The following is a 14,739-nucleotide window of genomic DNA, read 5'->3' on the forward strand; positions in this document are numbered from 1 at the left end:
TGGCATTTTGCCAGAAAAACATCCAAACTTATAACCATTTGGTGCTAAAATCCTACCTCTTGGGCAAACAGTGATTTAAATGTGATTTAGTATTAAATGCATGTTCATGTGTTAGTAAATATGACCTTGTAAAACAGTAACTGGACGCACAAATTTGAAGTCTTTATGTTAAAATAGAACATTTATAATATACCATAGCCATTACAATGTAAAAACCCAACAAAAAAAAAGTCAGCCAATATTGCTGAAGTCAGCATTTTCATTATGAAGTTATTAATATCCTTATTGATTATCATCCATTTCTTTGTATCGTCAAGATGCTCCAGGCACAGAGTAGATGCAATGTGCTGATCTGGACTGTTTGTATTAGAAACAAGAAAATGTGAGCATAAAACGCTACTGTCTGTTGTCTACAGATACTTCAGTTTTACAGTGGGGGTGTTGATGCATTTTAACCTTTTTATGACCTGAAAAACCATCAACAGCTTCATAATGATGAATGCAACACAGTTCAGTGTGCATTTGCAGAATTCAATTTTTAAAAAGGGCAGTTGTGTGCCAGCACATCTGGAAACCACTTTTAATTATACTTTCCTCAAGTGAGAAAGCAGTAGCTTGTACCCATAGTGAAGGTTTTATATCTGACCACACAAATACCAGCAACCACCTGTGCTTTACACTGATTTTCATTATAGACTATATCACATTTCTACCCTATTATTCCAAAACGTCATCTGAAGCTGTTGTGTGACTGAGCTGCATCAAGTGTGGTCTTGAAAAGGCCTCTACTCCACAAAAATGTAATAAACTTGGTTGCAGTTAGGGTACTTACCACTTATCACGATATGCATTCTCCTAAAGTTGGCTTCTCTTGCTCTGAAAGTCATAAAAAGTATATATTAACAATCATTATTACCAGTCTGGGAGTTGGAATCTAGCATACTAAAGTATGCCCCCCAATGAGATACCTTGTAAGTATTTCAGAATTCCTTCCCAGTACTTGTTCTTTCCTGCTATTAATACAGCAGTATTTAAGCCAAATACTCTGCTGCTTCAGACATGCTCCAAGATTACAAAGACCAGTTTAAAACTGTGATCTGCCAGCCTGACACTATTTTGATTCCACCATCAATATTTTCATATGTTGCAATACATTGTGAGTAACAGAACTAGGTTGGGTTTTCCAAACTTAAACTCTCCTCCCCTTCTCCATGTTACGCCACCGAAATGTAACAGCTTTTTTGTATCACTGTTCCTCATTTCTGGGGGAAAAAAAAAACAACCCAAAAACAAAACCAAAAGCGTGTTTCAAGCATCTATAGGAACCTTTTCTTCTTCAAAACACTCTTTCTATATTTTGGAGGAGTGCAGTGTTGACACGCAAAATGTGGTATGTCCTAGTGGAAGGGAAAGGTCGAACATTTGTAACACTCAGCCCTTGGGAGACATGGCATTCCCAGGGACAGATTCATCAGAAGTGGATGCTAGGATATGCAAATTTGTAAAATGTAAAGTCCAAAACTTTGCAAACTATGTTTTAGGATAATTTGCTATGCTGACCTGCACAATGTGGAGAGAACTTAAAAATACTGAAATATCATCTTAGTATAATTTAATCTGCTTGTTTGTCACTATGCTTGAAAGAAAGGCTTTCACATTGTTATGCATCTAAGAACCCTCATTCACCTGTCTCTAGCTTTCTGCCCATAATTCAAGACTTAAATTTTGTGGTAACTCATGAGCCACAGAAAATCCCAAACAGGACTGAGCCCTCACCCAGTGCTCTGCCCACGTAACCACCTCACACTGCCAAGGGCTCTGGGGTTGCAGCTGAAAGAAACTCACCCCTCCCTGAGGAAGGCTCCAAGCAGACCTCAGCCTGGGATCCCAAAACAGCCACTATGGTCCCTCTCTGCCAAGCAGAACAACAGCTGATCTGTACAGTCACAAGTCCCTTGGCTTCTCTTCTGCCCTCCCACCACTCTCCCTGCTCTGTTACACGCAGCTGCACCGAGGCACAGAAGTTTCCTGGTGCCCCTGTCTCACACCACCCCAGAGAGCTGCTTCTGCAGCAAGCAGGACTCTCCGGGTCAGCAGAGAGGGAACAGCAAGTTTTGCTTTAATGCACCGGTTTTTTTTGGTTTTGCTTGTTTGCCTGTCAACTTAGAGCCTCATATATAACACCTGGTAGGCATTTAAACATTCACCCAACTATTATGCATAAAAATTATGTAGGGGGTGTTCATTGGGTCATATTTTGCAAAAATATTCATAATATTTTAAGATTGAGTATTTCAACAGTACATAACTCCAATGCTGCAAAACCATAACCTGATTTCACACTGCAAATATATTTATTATCCATGCAAACAAGGCTCAATATTCCTATTTCTCTTCTTTTGTTATCTGTGATTACAATTTTACATTGTTAATAAAAATGTTCATTTCTGTGAATTACTTAAAAGAAAAAATGATCATTGTGTAATTCAAATGGAGACACACTCTCAACATAACTTGTTAAAGGTTTTCCAACCAAATACACTTAAGGGTCAGGCAAAGACTGAAGCACTCTACAGTAGTCTACAAATGATAAAAATATCCTTTTTTTGTTTGAAGATGAAATTATCCTGAAATCAACCTCACTTTGAGAAAGTTGTGCCTAATTATCAAAACAATAGACTTAGATGTAAATTCATTTCATCTTGGACACATATCTAATAACAGCAATACACTAGGAGACAGGTAGCTGCACATATTGAACCTCTGCTTGAAATGGTGATATGAATTGATAACCAAGAGCCATTTTTAGAAGGGGAGAAGGACAAGAGAAAGAACTGCAAATATGCAAAATAAGCACTCATTTGTCTGCTTCTCTAAAACACAAGAAAGGCATGTTCAAGCCTTTTACTCAGTAAAACTTCTGCTTTGAGGGGTTCCAGTGAAAACAACAAAGCTGCTTGAGAAGATGGCAACACTAGTCATGTCAGTGCCATCAGGATCTAAGTGGGAAAAGGCAGTTTTAGTCATCCTGGAGCAGCCAGGTCACAGGGTTTGGGATCCAAAGAGACGTAGTCAGGGGGATTCTCTCTGCTGACTACAATGGACACTAGATCAGACCCTTGCCCTTATACCTCTTTAACTCTCCCACTCATAATGCTGTCATCATGAGCTTAGGGATGTGACTGGGAAGGAGAGCAGAAATGTCTTTGAAGTCATGAAATATATCCAAGATTCTGGATACCTGCTACTGTAAAAGCACAGAGCTGAATGCACTTGGCCTTAGCAGCAGGTTAACAGTCTGGAAGTGAGGACTAAACAAATAGAGGAAAAAACCTACCATGGGTGCATCCTCCCTGCCTAATTCCCCTTGATTCCAGGCATTTTGGGTGCACTGAGCTGTACCCCCATGATCATCCAGTCAGGCAGACCACACACCTGCAGCCATGCCAATGCCTGCCCACCGTGCTGCCATCCCTGAGGCCCACTGGGAACCAGCTCCAGACTCAGGGCTGGAGCTTGGGGTGCACATATCTGTGGAAGGGAAAACAGGCGGGCTTAGGCGCAGGGTGCTGGAGAGGCCAAGCAGGCAGCAGGATTGCTCCCAAGCAGGGTACTGCCGCCAAAGCAGCTGCCACTCTCCCCAAAGCAGGGGTGATGTCGTGTCCGTTCTCTCCTATAGCAAACTGACTGAAAATACTAAAAAGTCTTTGCAATCCTTTTGGTCCTGCCAAGGGAGGTTGACTGGAAGCACAATGCAGCTTTGTTCTCAATTAAAAACATTATTTGGGTGCAGTAATTATTTGAAAAGCCAGGAGGAATAAGATTTTGTGATTATAGCCACAATTTGTCAGTTGAAGCAAATGCTTTAAAGTATCAAGGTTTTGGTAGAGAAAGAAGAGAGAGGGGAATAATAACAAGCACTGCTATGACTACATGGAGCCTTCATCCAGACAGTACAATTTTACTTGTATTCTACAATCAATGTAGCATAATTACAAACCAAAATCGTAACTGTAGTGAAAAACCACATATGATGTGCTGATATGGAGGGATTCCATTAGCACATTACATTGCTGGATACTGCCAGTAGCCTGCCTGCTATCCTCTCCCTTCCGTAAGAATACAGAGCAACCGTGGCTTTTCTAATACTGAAAAATGGGAAGCAGAGCAAGAAAGAAGTGGAGAGAATTTGTGTTAAATTGGATTTTCTTGTCTCCTCTTGTAGTTTTTATCACTCAGATGACAAAACATTATCATTAGCACTTTATACCAAAAGTTAACATTTGCCCATGGTTTTCTATTTTCTACAAACCACAAAGGTCGGAGCCTGTTATGCACTCCCCTTATCTTACTCTGTTACTTTAGAATCTAAGAGCGCACTGTGCACATTAATCTTTCATGGCAGAGTTCACTGAAGTTCTGCCAAAATTCAATAATTATGTTCCATCCAATGCAGCAATTTATTTATCTCATTAATAGAATTTAGAACATATAGAACAAAGTGTAACCCTGTTTCATTTCTAAAGTTTTAAAACGAGCAGCAGAATCTACCGAGGAATAAAGCTATTTTTTACAAGAGTAACGTTTACTTGATAAACAGAAAATGTTCTACAGTGTTTAGGTGTTTTTTTTTAATTTATTCACGTAAGTGAAAGTATTATATGAATACATTTGTAAATTTTATTCAAATGCATAACAATATGTACCACTTACACTGCACCAATAAAATATGAAATATTAATGTCTAATAGTCACTAAAAATGTCAACTTAAAAGACCAAGAATTTCTGTTTTAAGTGAAGAATAAATTCGTTTACTGCACTGAAATGGGCAGCAGACTTCAACAGCTCTACGAAGCAAAATCTAAGATAAAAAACTACAACAAAGTTAAGCTTTATAATTGCATGCTTTCATGATATGTTTGCAAACAAATAGAAAACATAAAGCCCTCCAAGTAGGAAGATTAGAGACATGTTATTCCTGAGGGTTGTTAAAGATAAAAATGGCACAAAGGAGAATACTTAATATTCCTCACTTTTTGTGGACTCAGAAAAAGTTATTTAACAGTTATCCACCTAACTATAAAGAAGAAACATTAATGGTTTGGGTTTTAAAAACAGAAACAGTATCTATACATTTTAAACTTTAAACTTATGAATACGGAATGTTGATTTATCTGATGAAAACATAACTTCTTTGTATGTTCATGCAGACAATAGATTTGATGAAGGAAAATGTTAATTTGGTGTCTGTAATCAAAAGCAAATTTCTAATGTTTAAAATTTTAATGCAAAACTCTCTGTTACTTTGTAGTTTAAATTTTACACTTCAGACATGCTATCAGATAAAATTTGACTCTGGATTTAAAAACTGTTCACAAAGTTTTTTGGAGCATAACTCACTGTGATTTATAACACAACACTTCACCAACCAAAACAGAAATTAAAACCTCTAGAAGTAGTTCACTCTCGTGTGTTCCTTGTTTCACAGTAAAACCTTGTAGGCAAAACTACCAATATCACAGTAAAACATTTTAAAGATAGTTTTGCAGTAACAAGGTGGGTATGTGCATATTTTGAATTAACTGTACCTAATTCAGTAACTCAGGAAAAATTACTTCCACGCACCAGCAAATAAATTCCATAACGATTTTCAAAATCTGTACTATCACATTTACTTTTGCACCCACTGTGATCGTTTTCTGGCAATGCTTTACATTAAAATAGGATTCAACTGTGACATATTTTTCCCTTGCTGTAAAAACTTTTCAAAAACCTCAGAAAAATGCAATTAAGTTCTATGGGTTTTAGTTTACTAATGCTCTCCATCTATTTTTTTACAACATGTTAATCTTGTCTGCTTTCTTTCCTTGTAAATACGTGTTATAGTTAAACTCATAGGAGAATTTTGAGTACTGTAACTCAGTCTCCTGCAATGTAACAAGGAACAAACTCTTCCAGACAAGTTACATGAAAGCACAGACACTGAAGAGCCTGTAAAACTCGAGGGTTATTTTTTCCAATCTAGATATGTCTTGCATTATGTAATAAAGGCAATACACACTCCCACTCACACAAACACCTTACAGAAAATGAACAATTTAACAGAAGATAGACAATACCTGTAAAGCCCATTTTAACAGCAGGAACTACTACAAAAGGGATCGAGGCTGGGGGGCAGGGGGCAGGGGAAGGTGCGAAAAGGCTGTTCCATATCGATATTGCTGCCGAAGTGTGGTGTTGCTTATAAATAAACAACACATACAAGAAGGAATGAGCAACTCCTCGGCTATAGCCACAAGTGCAGAAATGTAAAATAAAAGTACATAATAAAATTGCTCCCTAACACATTTTGTCTTAACGTTGAACGCATGTGGAAACAACACTGGGGTAGAGTATACACAGCATGTAGTAGGAGGTCCTTAATTTCCAACTGCTGGATTGCTTTGCTAAATACAGATTAAATTCACAAAACATTCAAGTGTACAATAATAATGTATTCACTTACAGTGCCAGACTTGTTTATAAAATATCAGCAAGGAATAATCACCCATTTATTGCACTGATGATTCCACAAATTTCAAAACTCCGAGCACAGTTGAAACGGGAACTTTTGCAGCTGCTTATTAATGTTTAGACTAACTCCCTTTCCCTCTTTTTAACAACAAAGGACACCCAGATCCTGCTCCCCTGCCTCGCAGATCAGATCCATACCCAGATTTCAAGGAACTGGGATAAATCCAAAGGCGCATCTAAGATTTTTTTTGTAAATTTTCCCCCAACAATTGATCCAGGCATGTATTTTTAAACAGATATATCAAAAAGCTCCACTCATACAATTCAAACAAAGAAACTTCTCAAAAATATCATTACTTACTGTTCACTGAGCATAATTTACTGAGATTAAAAGTTTAAAGATTCATCTGCTTTACGTCCACAAGTGTTTTAAGCAACCCCTAATACTGTATCCTGCTTAAATGTGACAATTAGTGCTGCTTTGGCATGTTGAAAAATACAAAGGTACCAACGATCCTCATTATGCCATAGCTCTCTGTAGCCTGGTTTTTGGAGGTGCGTAAGCTGCGGAAATTTAGAATAATAATAGCAACAATTTGGTACACGAGAAAAAAACAGACCCTCCCGCCCGAATGCTTCAGATACACTGTATAAAGTCATTTTGACATGCCTACACAACTGGTTGTGGCAGCTTTCAGACATGATTCCTAATCACAAAAAAATGCTTCAGGTTCTTTTAGAGAAAGCTTGCCTTGGGAAGTTGATTTTGGCCAAGTGCCAAAATCATGTGCAAAAGGGGCCCTCATTACCAATTCATGGCAGCCTTCAGTGCTGACAAAAAATGTGACCCAACAGGCTAAAGCAACAACTAAAATTAAAAAGTATGAGACAAAGACAACTTACTTAATATTCCTTCCATCGCCACGTTAAACTTTTCCGTAATTAAACCCTTGTTAGTTCAAAGCAGTTTTCAACTACTTTTAAATGATTGCACAGGCAGTCTGTAACAGTGGAAAGCTTTCCCTGTAAATTCTCCCCAGCCACTCCACTTTTAACAGCATTTGGGTCCAGCAGCAGAACTTTTCGCTGTGCGCCTCTGCAAGAAACCCCTCTCCAAAGAGAAGCGAGGCGCCCGCACATATTTCAGCAAAAACTAAGCAGATCATTAGAAGCTTTTGCAGGCAGTAAAGACATAGGAGGAGTGAAGAGGAGGGAGGAGAGAAAAGGCTCGAGACACGGGAGCAGCTATTTCCTAAACTTTCTAAAAAGCTTATCAAAACGGGCATGCAAACATGAAGCAATCGCAATTAACAGCGCTCGCTGCCCCACTCTCCCATAAAAGCAGACTTGATACACAGCCTTACCTAGATGTCGTCTGGCTTTTCTGTGGATCAAAAAGTTTCCTGCCTAAGCACAGAGATATTCTTTCACAAACGATAAAGGCCCCTTTTATTAATCCAGCACTGTAACAGCCTGCTTTCTACACCACGTTGAAAGCAGGATGCGTCAGCTTTCGAGAGAAAAACAGTCTTAACACACAATTAGTGGCAGATTGTATAGTAGAGGATTTATCTTAAAGAGTGAAAAGGCATTTTTTAAAAAGCAAAAAGGGTGCGGTCAGATGTTAGGCTATCCCTGAGAAAAGGGGCCTAGGCTGCACTAGTACCTAAATACTAGCAGAAGCTTACTGGGAAGGGAGCCAATGGAATGACTTTGTTTGACCCAGCTGCCAATCTCTCCTGAAGCACTGCGCCAGACTAAACACTGACACTATTTTAACTCAAATCAGGCTATAGCAGCTGTTTGCTTTCCGGCTCTCAGCTATGCACCATGGCCATGGTGACTCTGCACAGCACATATGATAGAGATGGGGCACTTCTGCTAAAATATGTTCCACGTTTGGACTGGTGGTATAGAAGTGGGGGCTGGTGTGGCTGCTGTTTTGGGCGTTTCTTTCTTCCTTTTTTTTTCTAATTTTCTTTTTTACCTCTGCTTCCATTTCCCCCAAAGTCAACTAAAAATGATATTTGAGGCTCACAAATCAGGGGAAAGGGAAAAGTTCCTGCTTGGGACTGACAAGAACCAGAATACATTGTAAAGGTGTGCACGTGCATGCATGACTCCAAAATCCATCTACTACTTCAAATGATTTATTTTCCTCTTGCTAGTTGCTCTAAAATTTTTCAGTATAAAAACAATCAACAGTTTCCCTCTAATTTTTAACTAAAAAACTAAAATGTGTATATAAATACAAATACATGTAAGAAAGCAGGGATTACATGTGTGCATACATGCACATATGTAGATATGCACCCAGATTCTGATCTAAATTACACCAGTGCAAATTGCACTGTAAGCAATGAAGTTATTACAGGTTAAAACTGAGGATGGAATTTGATAGCCAATTTACATATGAAAGCATATGAGACTGAAAAACTATATGCATTAGCAGTAATAGGCATATGGCATGGAGTTTGGAACGTCTTTTCTAATTCAAAAAAAAGTCAAAGAAAAGTTGCAGCAATAGAAACAAAGCACGTACACATGGTAAAATCCAGTGGAGACCTCTGAAGCACTGGGCATGCTCCACAGTCCAACACAGCATCTACAGTTTTACAGCATTTACACCTAAAATCAGACATGGTACTTAAGCCAAAACTTTGTTTCCTCTGACCCTTCCACAGTGAGTTGCTGCCCAGTATCAAAAACTGCATGTCATGATAACTCCCTCCATCAGTAAAAAGATCAGAATACTCCCACCTAAACTCATAATGCACAGAGAAGGAAGCCAACCCTTTTTAGTTAATATAAAAGCATTTGGAAGGTTTGGCTTCTGATGTATTAATGCTTTCAGTAAGCACTGTTAGGTATCTTAAATTCAGTATGTATACTTAACAAAGATAATGGGGAAAAAACACCCAAAATCAAAACAAAAGAGGAATGCAAAACAAAATAAACCGAAACAAACCAAAAAACCTATACCATAAAAGCTGATCTTGTTGCTCTTAGGTTGTTGTGCACCAACACATTTAACAACAGCCCACTACCAGAAACCAGTGGAAGTTATTCATATTGCACAAGCTCAAATCTCGCTAAATATCTGCCCCTCTCACTAGTCCTCAAGTACATTAACAGTTTAAGAAAAGTTCCTGGAAAAGATCTTAAATAATCCACCATAAAATGAATAAGGATTACACATGAAATGAAGTAATGACTAGCACAACAAATGTCAATGTTGCTATCTAACATGAGAATTGAAATCGAAGAGCAGACCCACATTATGTCTGAAATGCCAAGAAAGAACGTGAAAATACCTTTACATGAAGTTAGGAAGCTACAAGAAAGGAAGATACCTACACCTGAAAAGTCTGAAATCTTAAAACAGTAGATCATTGAGGCAAAGTCAGCAGTTTTTACAGTCCCTCTCCTCTCTCTCTAAAGACAAACATTTACCATGAGATGCATTTGCAGGATCCTTAAAAAAAATGTGGCTCCTCAGAAAGAAGAGCGTGTGCCCTGTGAATTCACATCTTGCGTTGCACCAGACAAGAAAGACAATGCTGTGGCATTAGGTCTAGAAAGACATCAACAGCATTGAGCTTAGCATGGCTGAAACAGAGCAGAAGTACAAGATAAGAAATAAAACACAGGCTGGAGTGAAGCTTTGCCAGTTCCTTGAGGCAGAAAAGAATATAATATGGCCAAATCAACAGGCAAAGAATCAGAATACTGAGGATGACAGACAGGGAAAGATGCTCCCAGTGAAGCCAGCAAGGAACTTACCCGAGACAGGACAAGATCAGGATGCAGATAAACTATGGTGGATAGACACTTTAAACACTGTAATAAAAAAAGACAAGACTACACACTTAAATGAGGAACACAAAGGCTTTTCATTCAAATACAATATAATCAGCAGAAAACTCATGCAACCTTCTCCTTCTGGGAAAGTCCATTGAAAATGTATTCCTGTTTCAGTTTGTGAGGATGAGTCCTCTCATCATGACTGATCCATGGTGGCTGCAAGAGAGAACTAGTAGAACTTTGCTGACAAATACAAATCTCTTTGTTTCTAGAAAACTGTTTAGAATTCTTACTATCTAATAAATGAAGCATTAGTACAGCTAAGCATATTTGCAGTCCCTGTTATATAAAATCCCTGGTTGCTCTTGAAAGGGTTCTCTGTTAGAAATAACACACTCATTTTTTCCCTTGATTTTGAGCTTAAGGAACTGAGTGTGTACGTGATTACACTGTGTGCATCTATGCCAACTAAAACCTCTCCAAAGTTTAGGCCAATATTGATCACTTTTTAGATTGGAGGTTTCAGATATATTTTTAGAAACTTGGTGGCATTAAGATCCCCACCCCACAGCAAATATAGGCCAAATGAATAGAGGAGTGAAATTTTTTTGGCATTCCCATGTGCAAATATGGAAAATCTGTAGAAGAAAAAGACCTAAGTGCTTTATGACTTCCTGGAGAAACCTTACATCAGACTCACATACTGTTTTAAATATCCAAGTCCAATAAACTTCAGGGAAGAATCCATAGGAAGGCAGGCTCCACTGGTCATGAACTACCTTGTTTTGGTGGGGAGATGGTAGAAAATATATCAAACATTTCATCCAAAGGCTTGGGTTTTTTGTACTACTTTTAGTTTCAGCTACTCAGTTGTAGTGACTTTTTTTCACCCTCAAGGCTTCTATGTTGAGGACCACAATTTTGGCCCAGTACTTTATGATCAAGTAATTTCCCCACATCAAGTCAATTTTGAAACTCTAATTGATTTAAAAGGAGTCAGGATTTTATAATTTTCATCCCCAAGCTGTAAGTATATTTCCAGGGGATCCCAGAAAATTATGCATGCAGACCACTGTGCAGCTAAAACTGTGAGGTGGTTAGTAAATTTTGTCTTCCACTCCTCCATCAGCCACTTCTGGAAGGGACAACAGCCAAAACTATGACATAACACTTTAAGTCAATGGCATTGGAGACTGAACTCCAAAAGTCTGTGCATTTGTTCACATACTGAGCCTTCTACTATGTGAACTTTCAATAACTATCATAGCTAGGCTGGAAGCCTTTCATGGGTAAGAATCACTGGGGGAAATAGGAAAAAAAATTAAACACAAAAGAGAACTTACATTTCAGTATTTCAGATACTTCAGAGGAGCAAGTTAAATTTCCCAAACTGAAACTTACTTTAAATAACTTTTATTTCCCCACCTGCTCCAATAGTACATCATACTCAATTGATTTTTATCAATAAGATTGATTTATAATATGCTCATTTTAAGCTGGAAGACAATAGCAAAATATGAGAGGAAAAAAGAGAAAATTAAAAAAAAAAAAAACCAAAAAAACATAAAAACCAAAGCCAGCAAACTATGCAATCCCCCCAGCCAGGAATAAATACTATACTTTTGATTAAAAAGTGAGAAATATAAATAAATTCAAGAGACAGTCACCTATTCATGGCAAAATGGAACACAGATGCTAAATGCTGAGAAGAAACTTGCCTCAGAAATTTGATTGCATAACTATCTTTCATGAAGTATTTTCATAATCCTACCAGTAAGCCAATGCCCTGTGCATCACTACCAACAGCACTAGACTTTTCTGTTCTATTTGATTAGGAACTCTGGTCTTGCCATAGTCCATAGCTCTTTTAAACAAGAGGCAAAAACATGGCAGTGACTTTTGCAGTTATGGAGTTAGTTTAATTCAGACTCTAAAATTAGTCTTACACAATCTCATCATCTCCAGATGCTCTTTCATGCCCATAAATCCACTAAAATGTTTATATTGTCCCATGCAAAGGGGTGAATGCCTGCTGTGGATTGTTGCTCCAAGGCAGCAATAACTTACTATGTCTTTTCTGTAGCAAGTTGCAGTGGTTTTTTGAAGTACAATCTATAGACATTTGCTCTTTCCATCACACCTCCCACATTTCCACAAGCCACAACATATTTATGCTTCAAGACATCTTCTGGAACAAATCAGCTCCAGTTTTGAATTAGAATACAGCATGACATGAGACAGATATAGCTGGGGTTTCTCCTAATAAAAAATTGGTGTGCTTTTGGAACACAGACCAAGCACACATCAAGCTTGCATATAAGCCTCACTTCCAAGCCAAGGAAATAGCTACCATATGTATTAAAAAGTCAGTATCAAACATAATTAGATTAGATATAACACAACTGGGCCCCCAAAGACCACCATCCAATCTTACTCATTCCATCTTTGGGACCAATTATCATGTTATTATATTGAGTAGTGCTGAGAATCCATCAAGGAAGAGGATCCTATTGTGTTGCCAAACAAAAAGGCACTTCTTGCCTCAAATATCATCCTACTGTTTTGTCAGTCAAGTTCAGCCTTGGTACATAAGATTAGCTCTCTTCTCCCATGACTGTAATTTCTTTTGTGTTTTTGACTTCTGGAAAAGTGAGACATTAAGCCAACATTAAGTCAACATGCTTAGAACTAAATATAAAAATGAGAGGGATAGCAAACAAATCCTATTTACAGTATTGGATAGCACTGAGATGGTAGCAATTCTAGGAAGAAGTGTTATACAACAGTTCAAAATGACTAGAGATTTGAATTCTTGGTGTTTACCCTGCTCCTAATTCAAGAGGTACCTCTGGGTATACAACTTAACCTCCACTGTTCCAGATTTCAGCTGATGTAAATGCACAAGGCTCAAAAGGCATGTGAAAGGACTGCAAAATCAAGTATTTGATCATCTACATCTTAGTTTCTCTAAAATTGTGGCAGATAATATTTCTATTAATTTCTAAGTAAGTACTAATGTATTCATATAAACAATATTAATCCTTGCTAAATGGCTTGAGATTCACCTTTACAGCAATCAAAATAAAAAGCATTTAATCATAAATTAATGTAAACTGAACTCAATATCCAAGCCTGTAATTTTTCTCAATTTTTTGTTGCCTGCAATGTTAATCTAAAGTAGAAATAAGTATTAAACAAGGCTCAATTGAATATCTAGAATAAATCTGCAGTTCGTTGAAGGGCTGTTTTTGTGTAAATTGGAGAGACGGAGCATCAGATTCCGTTTTTCACTGCATGCTTCACAAAGATAGTCCTAAGCACTAATGTCTAGAGTTTTAAACTACCCGCTTCACTGCAAAGCTTAAATAACCAATCACTCTGCCAATGCCTATGCCTTTAAGTCAATGCTGTGTTGACTCTTTAAATATTTTCACTTTTTAATATAAACTTTTCAGACAAAAATTTCTCTTAGAGAACAAGGACTCTACACAACCAAAATGCAGAGAAGTTACCACTTTCTGCGCTTTCAAGCTCACCTGTTAAAGTACAGCTGACACAGCACATGCATTGCTCTTGTCTAGGGGAGAGCCTGTTTACCAACCTTTTAATGACTTATAAAAGAAATCACCTCATTTAGGAATCATGATGGTATTGACTATTAATAAGAGCAGAAGAGCCTACCAGCTACACCAGGAGATAAGGAAACACTGTGTCTTGGGTTCTATTCAAATCTCTGGAGTATAAAAATGTGGCAGTTGGGATTTGCATACACTGATGATTTTGAAATCCTGCTCAGCAGGCATTTCCACTGCTGCATACTCAGACACAACCAAAATTAAACCTGGCAATGGGAGAGAAATTTCTCAGACATCTCATACCAAAATAGCTGCTCTTCACATGCATCCTACACCAAAATAGCTGGGTTTCCAAAATATTACATCAGAGAGTTTGGAAATTAGAGCCTTTTTTGCATATTATAAATCCACCCATAAATTGCCTGTAGATAAAATATAGCACACAACTGAAATAATACATACAATATATACAATATCATTACATTCTTCATGCAAAACTGGCTGCCTAGGGTTTTCTCCTTCCACAACCAACACAAGACACAAAAGGAACAACTCTAGAATCTTTTATTCTTTGGCAATCAAACTACCAAACAAAGAAGCAGCAGATAGCGAAGCTTAGTTATTACTTGCTATTTTGCACATCTATGAAGACCCAAGGGAAAAGACCATCAGCTACTGTGTTAGGTAAAAAAAAAAAAAAAAAAATCATAGCAGTGCATGGTTTCTGTTAGTGGTCCGTGGTAAAACAGAGTAGATTTTACAAGAAAATAAAGTAGAGGAAAGTAACATATTTGACCATTCATCAAAACAACGGCAATAAAATATTATGTTAGAAAATGTACTTAA

General features: G+C 37.8%; 1 long non-coding RNA gene across 4 annotated transcripts in view; it reads right to left on the reverse strand.

The window, feature by feature from the left end:
* The window catches only part of LOC139680354 (uncharacterized), a 238,218-nt gene that overhangs the window by 96,853 nt on the left and 126,626 nt on the right, over positions 1–14,739 (reverse strand). For 3 of the 4 annotated variants that reach the window (XR_011699338.1, XR_011699334.1, XR_011699337.1), the window contains one exon: positions 833–876. This is a non-coding gene — a long non-coding RNA (uncharacterized lncRNA). Of the gene's footprint in view, positions 1–832; positions 877–7,417; positions 7,644–14,739 lie in introns of those variants that run through there. The other variant, XR_011699339.1, reaches the window with a different exon arrangement.

Source organism: Pithys albifrons, chromosome 1 (genome assembly GCF_047495875.1).
Source record: "Pithys albifrons albifrons isolate INPA30051 chromosome 1, PitAlb_v1, whole genome shotgun sequence".
NCBI classification, from domain to species: Eukaryota; Metazoa; Chordata; class Aves; order Passeriformes; family Thamnophilidae; genus Pithys; species Pithys albifrons.